The sequence below is a fragment of the Seriola lalandi genome, unplaced genomic scaffold (genome assembly GCF_002814215.2).
Source record: "Seriola lalandi dorsalis isolate HSWRI2012SDOR001 ecotype SW California unplaced genomic scaffold, Sedor1 jcf7180002054353, whole genome shotgun sequence".
NCBI lineage: Eukaryota > Metazoa > Chordata > Actinopteri > Carangiformes > Carangidae > Seriola > Seriola lalandi.
The window spans coordinates 231,765-245,308 of NW_019524906.1; positions in this window are offsets into that span (position 1 = coordinate 231,765).

Consider the following 13,544-nt stretch of genomic DNA (forward strand, 5'->3'; position numbering starts at 1 on the left):
CCCCCCCCCCCTCCACCAACGGGACAGTCTGATACCCTCTTTAGACTCTGAAGCTGTTGAGATGTATTACTCCTCTGCCTCCACATACTGTACCTCCTTTTCTATCATGCCCTGCTCACTTGTACCTGCTCCATTTCTACTCCACTGATGAGATAATTGGCTTGGTTTTGTTTGTGAATGGAAAAGTATAAATATGAAGTTTAGGAGATGCTGTTTTAACTGATCTACAGAGCTTTAATGGCACCTCTCCACTAAACAAGCAGCCACTTGAGACAGAATGCATTCAAAACAGAAAACTTTTTCTTTTATGGATGTACCTCTCAGTGGGTTGAACACTACAGACTTTCAGCCATAGAAATCCCACCAATAAAAAGCTGTCTTTAAACACACACAATTCAGTTAAGGTTTTTCCAAGGATTGCCAAGGTTATCATGACACCAGCTCCCCAAACCCTCAAAGTGTTTCTCCTTGCTCTCTCATTCTTCGCTGACACAGAAGTAGGGCACACCGTAGAATGAGAAACACAATTGGGAGGCATCCTGTCGCTTTAAGAGGGGGACCCATCTAATCTCTCCCTATCCACTCAGGCCCTGGATTTATAAATTTCCTGCAATCTCGATTCTCAAAGCCGTCTCGATTTTGAGAGTGTGTATGTGTCTGCTTGTGAGAGAGGAAGTGTAGGACTGGCAAGAGGTACTATTGGGGGGTTGTGGTTTGTTTGTGCTGTCCTTTAGAAAAAGAGCTTACGGGTTCAGCAGAAGAAACGCGGGGAGCTAATGTGAAGATTTAGGACTTTCTCCGAGGCTTGGCCTCGTCTAAGCTCTGTTTGCTTGAGCCGTTTGTGGGGTCCTGCTCACACTAAACCCAGATTAATATTCCCCCCATATCCAACCAGCCCAGACACCGGCTCCCGGCCTCACTGTCCTCCCCCGCCTCCCCCCTCCTTCTCCCTGCCTTTTCTGGCCGTGATCGTCTCCCTTCTCTAATCCAAGTCCGCTGCCTCTCATCTTGCTCTTTATCTCGTCTAAGTAAGCACCTTTCTCATGGCTTCTTTCCATGAGGGGGAAGCAGCAGGAGGAGCATAAATATGTTTTGCCCCATCCCTCCTCATTGCTCACTGACCTCTGTGAGGTGTTATTATCAGAGTGACTGCAAAGCCCTGAGATTGCTTTTAGCCAGGTTCACCAGGGGAGAGCAGGGCCAGCTTAAATGGCTCTGTATTGGTTTACATGCCACCCAGTGAACACATTAAGGGTGGCTACTTATTGTATTAGACAAATACTTCAGCCATAATGATTAACAAAATAAATACTTAATTTGAAATTAAGTATAATGTCTATTTACTCATGCACTCAATACTAAATACATTTTATAATCCAGAAAATAAAATAAAAAAACCTTTGACAACAATATAACAGGAACATGTCACAATATATATTATGACCCAATACAACAACACTTCAGCCAGACACGAACCAACGCTGCTCTAAAAGTCACAAAAAGTCACTAAACTTCACACAGGCACAGTAGTATTTACTGCAGGGTTGTTGGACTGCATTAGACTTTGGGCTGTTCCTGTTCTTTTGTTAAACCCATGTATGTCAACAGCAATATCATCACAAAAATAGTCATTTGTACAGGACTGATTTTGAAAGATACCTCTGTGCTTAAAAGAAATTAGAAACACTTTATACTGATTAACAGCAGAACTGCAGCCACAACAACTGCAGAACTGCTGCACTTTGGTACTGCTGCTTTCCCAGACTCTGCAGACTCTCTCACAGATTGTCACCAAAAAGCCTCTTCTTCTTCTCTCCTCACTCTTTTTTTTTCTTTTTTTTTGTGTGCGTTTCCTTCTTGTCTTGTTCCTTTTCTCCCATCTGGATCAAGACTGAGAGAAGAATAACAAACACACTTTGAGCCGAGAGAAAAGGGGATGAATTTGGCGTGCTAAACAGGCAGGCTAAACCCATTACCTAAGTGTTCTTTATCTTCCCATATGCTTTTGTTGTTTAATCAGCTTTGTATCTCTCCAAATCCTGGATTGAGATAACAAACAAATGGATGAGCTCAACGTGCAGAGTAAGAAAGCCTTTTGGCTGGCACCTGAAAAACCAGAGGCTGTCCTGATGCTGCACAGTGGTCAGAGCAGGAAACAGGGTCACATTCTTTCATTTTTGGACCGGGCCATCCTATAGTTCTCCCTAAAAGTACCTCCTATACCTCCTCCCTGCTGTAAGGGGATGGACCCGGGAAGAGAGGAAAGGGTGGGGGTGGGGGGGTAAAGCTGGAGCTCATAGATTTGCAATCTTCAGCCACGATTTCTCTTTGCTTCTTCTACACAAGAAAAGGAGGATTCCAGATTATCTCTGGCATTCAAAGCCAGGGAGAGTTGAAGACTCGCTGAATACAGGAAGGACTTTACTGCCAACGTGGTAGTACAATAGAAACAGTCGTTATCAGATTTACTTTTGGGTTTCTAAGAATATGGTTTTCATATATGACTTGACCACCAGGACTTGAGGGAGACAGTAAACATGAATTTAAGTCAATTTTATAAGTGTGTGTTTCCCTGCTGTTAATCTAAAGTGTGTAAGTGACTGATTTTGTTGCTTTGAGATTTAATGTCTTCATTTCCAGTTCATTGCCTTTGTTTACATCTCCAACTCTTATAAGTCACTCTTACTCGAGTCTGTCAATAGATATCTCATTTTTATGATATATTATGACACAGCAAACAGGTTTTAAACCCTCAGTCATCACTGTCTCTTTTTCACTCTTCAGACAACAGATCAAATCCAAAAGGGCTTATTGTCATTTTAAAAGGCACAGTTCAACATTTTTGGGAAACGAAGGGGCAACAAGGGGAAACAGCCACTCATGCTCATAACCCCCCTATTTCTGAAGTTTAGAAAAATGAGAAAGATTTTTTTCATTTCAAGTGTTTGCTCTGTTTACCACTTTATTGAACGTCATCACTGCCTGAAAAAGCTTTCCCTTTGTTTTTTATTCTACAGGTTGTACAAGTAAGTCAGTTCATTCAGTACGTTGTTTCAGAATCATTTGGTTCTGTAAACAACACAACAATGAGATGACATAAAATTATATACTTTTGAATGCTTAAGTATTTTGAAAAGCAAGTATTCCAGTACTTTAACTCAATATTTGACCAGGAGTATCTATTCTTTTGACTCCAGTAATGAAGTTTTGTACTTTGTCCACCTCAGCAGATATTACAGTAAATCACACAGGACAGCCTGAGAAAGACTTTTGTTGAATTCTTACTTTTTGTCACCACTGTTAATAATTTAACCACATAACTTTTAGAACTAATCCATGTGCATCATCAGGTTAAGTCTAACAAAACAAAGTGATGCTGCAGCAATTACACACAAATTTGTACAAATGTTTGACTGTCACCTTCATTCAATTTATGCCATTGTCTTAGAATCCACATGCTGTTGAATTCAATTCAATCACCATCGTCACTTGTTTGAAGGCGCAGAAGTTCCTCTGAGTGACACTTACACTCATTTTTGAAAGAAAAAAAAAGCAAACACTCAGAGAAACAATTCTGTTCAGACCAGAGAAAGTGATGATAAGAGTGGGTGCAGGCGACCTCAATGTGCATCTCACAGTTGAATTCCCCCAGGGTAGAGGGGCTCATCGCCCTGTCTTGTTCCCCCCATCAGCTACAAACACACACACACACACACACACACCCCTGAAATACACACACTGACACACACATACACAGAGTCTGGGAATGCTGGGGAAAATAGCCCTCATTTATTATTGCCACACTCCCTCGTCTCGTCCCCTCGGTTCAGCGGGTGCGCCGCCAAAGCACGTCTTCCACCGCCAATGTCACACAATTACCTCTTAACTGCTCAAACAAATAGAGCGACCCAGAGAGTGACATCAAATCAAAACTGTCACAGGTGATTGAGTCTAGTCATCAAGGCGGCCCGCCCGCTACCTGTCAGGAGAGTGAGGGAATGAAGGGAAGAGGGAGAGAAGAGGGAGAATGTGATAGCTGCTTTATAATAGACCCCTAATAATGTATAAACACCCCCTCTCTCTTTTTTGCTCCACTCATATTAAAGTTGGCCACAGAGAGCACGATGCCCTCCTTTTCAGCCGCTCCACTCTCTCTCGGGACTCAGGGACGGAGAGAAATGGCGGTGAATGGAGTAATGATAGGGAAAATGATAGAGGGGAGATTGAAATTTCCATCCTCTCTGAACCATGCCGGCTCTGCTCCTGAAAAGACATTGGCTGCTAATGGGGTTAGATCACACGCATGAGAGTTTGAGGCCTGAGTGATGTTAGCTGTTGATACTCAAGATTGAAAAAAATACTTTGAACAGGAAAACTCCCTTGAGGTTTGGGCATGGAGTGATAGTCCCCAGACCCCCAGATTCATCCAAACAGTTTGGGCTTCACTCTGCGCAGGTTGATCCACACAAACAACTAATGGTTCTTGTGCAGCTGCGATACAGAGGGCGCAGACAGGCTGATGGTGCATCAGAGAAAGAAAGAAAAAAAAGCAAAAGGTTGAGCAAGAGCAAGCCAAGGGGACATTAGGGACATGATGATGTTGTCAGTGTCTGATGTAAATTGGAGAATGACACAGTCAACAGACACGGCTGGCTGCTCGCCGCGGCAACACGCCAGGGCCGTGACACTGACAAATGGAATATTTCAGAGGACTTAATCAGAGGAGATGGGGTTTGGTCTGCAGGTGACACGAGTCCCGCTCCAGCGCTCACAAAAAGAAAACTGATTGCCTGCCTCAAAACCCCCACCATCTCTCTTTTTCTCTGTGTGACTGTCGGTCTCTCTGCTACCTATCTGACTCTCTCTGTTTCGCTGTCTTCTCCCATCTCTCTCACTCCAATACAAGTGGTGGTGGTGGTGGTGGTGGGGGGGGGTTTACCATGAGCATGTAGTTCAATTAGATTCAATCAGAGATAGCCTGTGAAAACTGAGCTAATAAAGTTTTGCAGAACTACAATGTACAGTGGACTGTACAGTTCTGTAGACTGTGAGTCTACATTTGAAAGTCAAGGAAATAGAGATAAACAACACTAAGAGTCTCTGTGAGACTGTGCTAACAGTGCTTTGAGTTAAATGCTAATGTCAGCATGCTAACATGCTTACAATGTCAATGCTAATATGCCCCTTTTTAACAGGTATAGTGTTTACCATGTTCACCGTTTAGTTGAGGGTGTTAGCATGATAACATTAACCAGTTAAGCACTAAACACAAAGTAGACCTGAGGCTGATGGGACTGTCTTTAGTTTAGTCTTTAGTCTATTGGACATGTAAAAGTTTTAATGTGACGATGAAGGAGATAATATCAGGGGATCACCAAAGTTATTAAACTTTATTCTGAAGGGGTTGTGTGTCTGTAGCCTACCAAATGTCATGTCAGTGCATCCAGTAGTTGTTATATATGGATATTTCCATCAAACACAAAAAGGTGAACCTCATGGTGGTGCTAGAGGAAATGTAAGGAGATACACAAAGTCATTAGAATTGACACAAATATCTGTAGCCTACCAAATTTCATAACAATCCATCTACTACTTAAATTTCACTACAAACCAAAAATGTCAACCTCATTGTGGTGCTACAAGAAAACATAGGGGATAGTCAAAGTCAATAGGTTTTATCCTCTGGGGGCCATGAATTGTTGAGACATTTCAGTCTGAACAAAGACGTCCTTCCCCAGAGCCATGCAGGTGGCGTTGCTAAAAACTGACCATGCAGACATTAAAAAGTCAACACAGATGCACATATATCGTGATATACTCACAACTACTTTGTAAGTACAATGCTAACATAGTCACGAAGCTCACACAACAACAGCGTGTCCCTGCACACTGTGCTTTGCTCTTCTAAGTCGGCCGCAGGTTACCACACAGAGGCAGATCAACAGTGATAGATCTCCCTGCTTATAACCCGAGGAGAGGTGGGGGGCATCCTGACCAACGCAGGGGAAGGACAGCAAGAGGAGAGAAATAACATCAGCAACAATGGATGAGAACCTACACACCTATATAAAGAAAGTTTATTCAACTTTCTGCAGGCTACTTTATTAAGAAGAGAACAGAGCGAGTCCTAAGGATTTTAGAGTTCTTGGGCAACATGCCAAGCAAGACTTCATGCTGGTAATTAGCCTTGTTCAAAACAGCCACCCAGAAAGTATCAGCAGAAAGCCCAAAAAACAGAAATCCATCTCCTAACTCTTTTGTTTCCAGGAGCGGGCATGGCAGTGCCACCAGAAGCTGCATGCGACTATGAGACTGGTGATTTTGTGCCTCAAGTCCAGTAGCCCCACGCCGGGTATGAATCATGGCAAGGGGCCGCTGCCCTGTCACAGCGGCTACAGATCAATGATAATTACCACCTTGACATGAGTACGCTTATTACTGAACAGGATCAGGGACAGGGGCCCGAGCTGTGGTGGCCGTAGGGCCCGATCGATAGTCCAGGAATAATGGCTCTCTGGGGCCCTAGATTGGACTTTGCCACTAAACAAGCCATTACAGCCGCACGCATGACAGCTTAGGTCTAGATATGCGCCCTAACTCTCCTTCTCCTGGAGGCTTCTCTCTTCGAGCCCGCCTCACTATGGCTCCCACATGCCTCAGTACTCAATCTTGTCATGGACTGTTATGGGCAGGCGAGACACATGCCTCTGGCTTTGAGACGTGTTAACCAGAAGTGAGTGATTAGGGGAAGCATGCTGCTACAACACAATGTGCTCCTGTGCAACACACTGGAGAAAGGGGCCTTGCAATGTGACCTGATGATTGCCACTGAGTATAGAGATCAAACACAGCTGCACCGGCGTGTGTATACACACACACACACACACACACACACACACACACACACACACACACACACACACACACACACACACACACACACACACACACACACACACACAAACAAACGCACACAAAAGCAAGCACATCAATGCGTATAAGCGATGCTGATCCGTCTATGGCAGCCCTCATCTTCTTTTCTCTTTGATTTTTACCATTTCCCTCCTCCAGATCCCTTGTTTTTTTCCCCTCTCCTTTTTTAATCCGGTCATACCTGTAATCGGGCTCTGCGACAGGAAACTTCAGAGAATCAATTAGTCCTCGCCTCATCCGGGAGCCAAGACGATTCCTCTCGACTTGAGCCGCAAACTCCTTCTATCAGGAGTCATTCTGCCTGCCTAACACCCAGACTCCTCTCTCCTGAGCCCGGATAGGTTTGACTCTAAGCCTCTAAAACGTTGACAACCCAAAGCGCCTTTCTCTCGGCAAGCCCTAACCGCCTGCCTCACCCCGGCCCCTTCTCCTCTTTCTAACCGTCGTTGCTGCTAAATAAAGAAGGATTTGTTTTTTCTCCACATCACAGAACTGTAATGATGCTGCGTTATGGCGTTTCATCCACAATTAAATAAACAGTCGCTTTTAAGAGAATTCAAACTACATCTTACGCTAAAGCTTGATAAGTGCGGATGTGAGAGGAGAAGCCGGTGACTCCAGGCCCTCCTTTGTCCTGGGCAAGTTAGCCAGTGAAGAGACAGCATTGTGGACGGTGTTGTTTTTAAATGCCGCCACATGGCACAAAGGGAAATGCAAACCTGGGACTCTTCTGCTGGCTACAGCAGGCCCTCGAGTGGAATCTGGAACAAACAGAACATTGAGGGGTCAGATTTAATCCCCCCGCCCCTGCCTTTTGTATTCAGATTAAAGACTAAGGAGGATTTGCAGGAGCCTGGAGTCTCTTGTTAAAAGACTGTGTTCTCCACTTAACCTGCAATTTACCTGTCACTTAAACCCGCTGCAGCGATCATCCACACCTCTGGTAATGAAAGGGGCTGTTATTTTTCAGGCTTTTTCACAACTCTGAAGAAAGGCTTTATGTTCACTTGAGCCAATGAAAGTGGCATAATGAATTCCCTGACAGATGCTGATTAAAGCAGTGGCGGTTCGTGAAAGATACTTAACACTTTCGACATGAACAGAAATGGGATTGCCACTAGTACACACACACACGCACGCACACACACATACACACATACACACTCTACACAGTCTACTTCTAATAAACCAGAAATCACTTCTTGACCAGTCGGACTGTTCTGATGAGGTTGAATTGGGTGTGTACTCTCCGGAGGGCCGTGAAAGAGATGCCTGCAGGACACGGAGCCGAAACACATTGTGAGGCTTCTTGACTTGATTTGTATTGCCAACCCTCCTCATCTGCTCGACTGAAAAATCCTGCCATAGAAACCTGACCTTCTTTTTCCCTCCATAACCCTCTCACAGAGGCCGAGCGTGATTCATCCCTCCCCAAACCAAGTCAGGGGAATGAATGAAACTGCTGCCATCGTTCTACCCCACCTCATCCATTTCATCCTCTCCTGTGAGTTGTCCTGCCCTCCGCTGGACGACCATAATGCCCCCCTAAATCTTCCTCCTGAACGGAACTCGCCAGGTCCACGGCAGCAGTAAAGTGGACCATTCGTTTTCACAGTACAGCCAAAAGGAGTAATGGGAGTGATGTTGAGACATTATCAGTCACTCACTGGCTGCCAAAGCTCTGTGAGCCGCTCCTGCCCCCCTTCTTTAAAAAAAAAAAAAAAAAAAAGCATGTGCAGATGCCCACCAAACAACCGTACAGCTCTTGATGGAGCTTTACACAAGTCTTTGATACGTCCCTTAATCTCCACTAAACTATCCCACTGGTTTTAACACCCTTACGCATTAGCCTATGTCTTATAACTTAAGAGTTTATCGTTATGCGCTAAATTTAGACGCCCTTTCTTAAGACTCAAGGCAGCTTGGAAGCTGTGTGCATACAGCGTGCAAAATTATAAACCTTCCAAAACACAACAAAGGATGTGAAAATGTTCATTGTTTTAGGAATCTGTACTTTCTGCGTTTGAGCCATAACAGATTAAAACAGTTTGGAGGAACAATCATCTGGACGGAGGAGACTCTTCTTCAGTCAAACAGTCAAAACCAAAGAGAGCAAACTTCTTTCAGCGAGCCCAAAGTGAGTGAAGTGAAGGGCAGGACCAAAAACAGAAGTCACTCATCTGCTGTTCTTGATTTTGCTCGTGTTAAAAGAGGATCACCGTCTGCTGTGCTTTATTTTTAGAACGTCACCCATCCTCTTTCCACCGTTCTCTCCTTTTCCTCGTCCCTCCCCCCCCCTCTTAAACAAGCCCGTTCCCCCCCTGATGCCCGTGAGAGTTGCCTTCTTTATTCTGGAGGAACCCACCTGTCTGCCTGCACATCAAACCCATCCCCGATGGGCTTCTGTGTTAAATTCCAAAGTTAAAACCCATTACCGAGCTATCAGCCCACTCATAATGCTGTCTAATGACCTCATTTCCCTAAGTGTCAGCCCCGTCAGTCACCAGAGGCCCCGTCAGCTCGGCCGTCCATGTCCGAGGGTCCCGGCTGCTCTGAGGCATCACCGTCACCGCCGCGTGCACCTCGTCTGAGCCTGTCCTCATCAAAAACAGGATAGAACGCTCAATCTCTGAAAATATGTCATGGCAAAGTGACTGGGGACACAGGGGGTAAGAGACTTTGGAATGAAAGTGCCGGGTATTTCATTTACCATATCCACTCTATTAGTCAGAGCGGCACAGTCAATCAGGGCCCCATTTTGATTCGAGGGGAGTCAGGGGAGAGAATTGGGACATGGCAAAATGGCTGACGGTCATGGCGTGGCTATTCGGGCTCAGTCGAAATCAGTTTGAGGAGTTGGTGTGTATAAAATGGATTATTACCAAACGGATCCAAAACGTCACCGCCTGTCCTTGTTAACCGAGGAGGCTGCACTGAGCATGTGCAGGAGGGAAAGTGACGAGAAGGTGCAAGGTTGAGCTCGGAGAAGGGTCAAAAATGAATGTGTGCATGCGTGTGTGTGTGTGTGTGTGTGCGTGTGTGTGTGTGTAGTCTGCTCACTGTCTCCTCCCCAGGTCTCCCAACGTACCTTTTTGTGAAATGATTTGGTAAATATGGAAAGGGGCCCCTAGGCCACACAGGCCCGGCCCCTCTTTAGGAGTGGATAATTGACTCCTTTTCCTCCTTGATAATTCATTGCTTGCATATGCCAACTAATGCATCAGCTGAAAACTGCCCGGGCCCTCATCTCCCCTGACACACACACACACACACACACACACACACACACACACACACACACACACACACACACCACCCAGAGGAATGAGCGACGGTGGAGAGACTGAGCATAAAAAATGGGGATGACAAATAGGAGCACTTCTAGATCTATGAATGAATTATGTCTGCTAAATACCTTGAGCAGAGGCAACTGTCAGCCGGCGTCTATACTAATCTGGGACAAAATATGACCAGCTCCGCATTAAAAAGGAGGGAGCAAGGCTGCTAGAGAATGAGGCGAGAAATGAACGAGCAATCAGGCCATTAAAATATGGTGTCTGATTCAGCTTTGGTGGACATTTGCACATTTATCATGAAATGGAAATATCCTCCCCCTTTTGTCATTTTAATACGGCCCCTTCCATTGAAATAGATTAGGATTATTCCAACAGGACACAGATATCATTTGTTTTACAATAGCCGAGTCAGCACTCACAACAGTCATTAGGAATTAGATCGAGCCGGCTGCTGTTTTGGAGGGACACTTTGCAAACTGAAAAGAAGGATAAAATTAATGGCACTTCATTTCAGGAGGTGGGATATTAAATGCCTGTTCTACCCAACAACTGAGGGATGGAAAGACAAATGGCTTCTACAAGACGCAGGAGCAAACGGTACACGTGCAGAGCCTGCGCATAGGAAGTTCAGTGTGTGTGAAACACAAGGGGTCACTCACCTCGGTGATGATTATGTTCACAGACGAGGTGAAAGACACCATAACCTTGCTATTGTTCTATCTTCTAGTTATCTGGGTATGTGGTGTATTACCTGTGGGAAATGTGTTTTTCAAGCGGAGGTTCAGAGATGACCTGGCTGTGGTTCAGGGCCGCAGGAGGTTCGCTGCTCGCATCCCTCGGATATGCAATGAGCTTCAGGCAGGAGGAGGCCCAAGGACGGTGAAGCGCAGCTGGGCACGGCCTCTAACGAGCGCTGTTCACTTTGGATGGGAGAGAGTATAAATTGTGACTCATCCAACAAACAAAAAAAAATAAGGGAATAAATTAAACTTACTCTGCTTTAAAGAGTTTAGGAACATGAACATCAAGAAACTTGCTGATAAAGCAGGTAACTTAAACATAAATTATGGTGCTGATCAGTAATGATGAGAATTTAATTCCATTTTACATAATATATTTATTTGTTTCATTAAAATATTCCAATTAAGACATGTAAGTTAATAGTGATCAACCACAATAGGCTTTTTTTTTTTTTTAAAGAGATTTATCCAGACGAAAGAAATACTTCCCTTTAATGATATTTTGTGTCTGATGTTTATTTGTTTTTCATTCACTTAATAATTCTAATTTCTATTTCCTCCATCTCCCTCAATAAAAAAATCCACAATTTATGAATATGTACACCTTTTTTTTCTTTATTTCAAAGTTGAATTACTGGATGGAAGATGTCACTGAAAAGTCAATTCTCAGTGTTTGTGCGCAGGATGTTTCAAGTTTTCACATCACACTTGTTAAATCATCGTACTGGTCAAACTAGTGGTGACGGCACAACATCATCTTGTATGTGCTTTGAGGTGAGCGCAGAGACACTTTACCTCTTCAGTAGATAAAAGCTTCTAGCGCCAGACTCTTGCTGCAGAGTGGAGACCAGGCGGCCAAGTGAAGTAACAATGAAACACATTGTAAAGTCGACGGTAAACGGTAACTGCAGTTAGCTGAAATCAACGCAGTGTAAATCAACGTCCCATCAACGCAAAAAGACTCAATCAAAACAAACCCGCTAAATTTACTTTACTTGCCTCGAAATGAGCACGAGCGTCTTCCGCCAGCTCAGAAAGACGGTGTGAATGGCGACACTGCCCTCTAGTGACTAAAATGCAGTGTTGGAAACTCTCAAATGCATCATCTTGTCCTGTTGTTTAAATAAACTGATAAATTGACTTTTTGATAGTGTAACCTTAATTATTGTACACATTTGGATTAATTTAATTATAGTTTACCATATTAATTTGTGTTGTATATTAAGTGGTGCAATATTATTTGAGTTTATTATATTGATTAATATTGCTTCATTGGGTTTATTATATAATTTCGCCTGCCATTGTTTGCAGGGGGACAGGTGTGAATGTGACAGGTGTGTGTGCTCGGTGCACATGTCCTGCTAAGAGAGCAGAATAAACTTCAGTCAACTTTCCTGCCGTGTCAGTAGTGATTATAGGTCAGCTAAAAGAAAACTGTTGCAAAAATAGTTTATAATCAGTGCATATACTCAAAATGAGAAGAAACTAAGGGATGCTACAAGAGTAAAGTAGCGATATTTTTTCTTGGTTTTAATTGGTTTCTTCCTCTGAAGCAGCAGGCTGCAGGAGGAGCGATTGCTTTTAGAGGATTCCTTCATCAGTCATGTTGCTCTAACGAGGCCTCCTGTCTTCTCTCCACAAGGTGGAGTCATAAGACTGACTGTTGGGGTCCATCTGTCAATGGAGCTGAATTCTTTTGGGATAATTTTGTCTTTGGAGTCACAGGAAGAAGCTACACAAATCATCATTTATTGAACTACTGCATGTGATTCTAGTTCATTGTACCCACACTGAACACCTCTCTCAAATGGGAGCTATTTGCATAAAAGTATCTCAGCCAGCTCCCATTCAGCTCCCACTGACACTTATGTGATCACGAACCTTCTTCAGCCTCACTATCAACATTATTACATTTACCAATCATTACTTTAATGAGTGGGTTAGAGCGAGATAAAGATTTCTTTGCAAATTACAGCAATTTTATGTTTTTATCGATTATGAAAGACGGTATTCGCTGTTGGTAATATATGGTATCATGTGATGATTAATCTGAAGAGCAACATTATCATTAATTGGATTTCCTCTGCCATCGCTCAGTGCAACATGACTTTGTTACTGTTATGATAAAATAAATTCATGTTTCCAAGACATAGCCTGTGCCAATGAATTTTTTTTGACTCGCTGGATACAGACATTTATGTGAACCCGTTCATAACGCTAAATCTGCCGGAAAATGGTGAACTTACCCACTTCACTGACAAAGATAGCTTCTGTTATCTTTTCTTTTGGTTGTGTTGTGGTGAGCACAAACCTGCAGGGTCATTGTCACAGCAGTGTGTCTGTTGGTGTTGGTGCAGAGAAAGGATCCCCACAGAGAGTCTGCATGCACCAGGGACAGGGGTCAGCACCTCAGTTTGGTTTGCAATGACCTGTTCTGCTTTCCATCATAATCCGTTTTCACAGGTGCCTTTTCGTTATTGTGCATGGGAAGTTTTCTTTTTGCCTGGAAAACCCTGAGATACTTTCTCTAATATTTCATATTTGACTTAAAGAATTTTCTCTGCAGAGGTGCAGT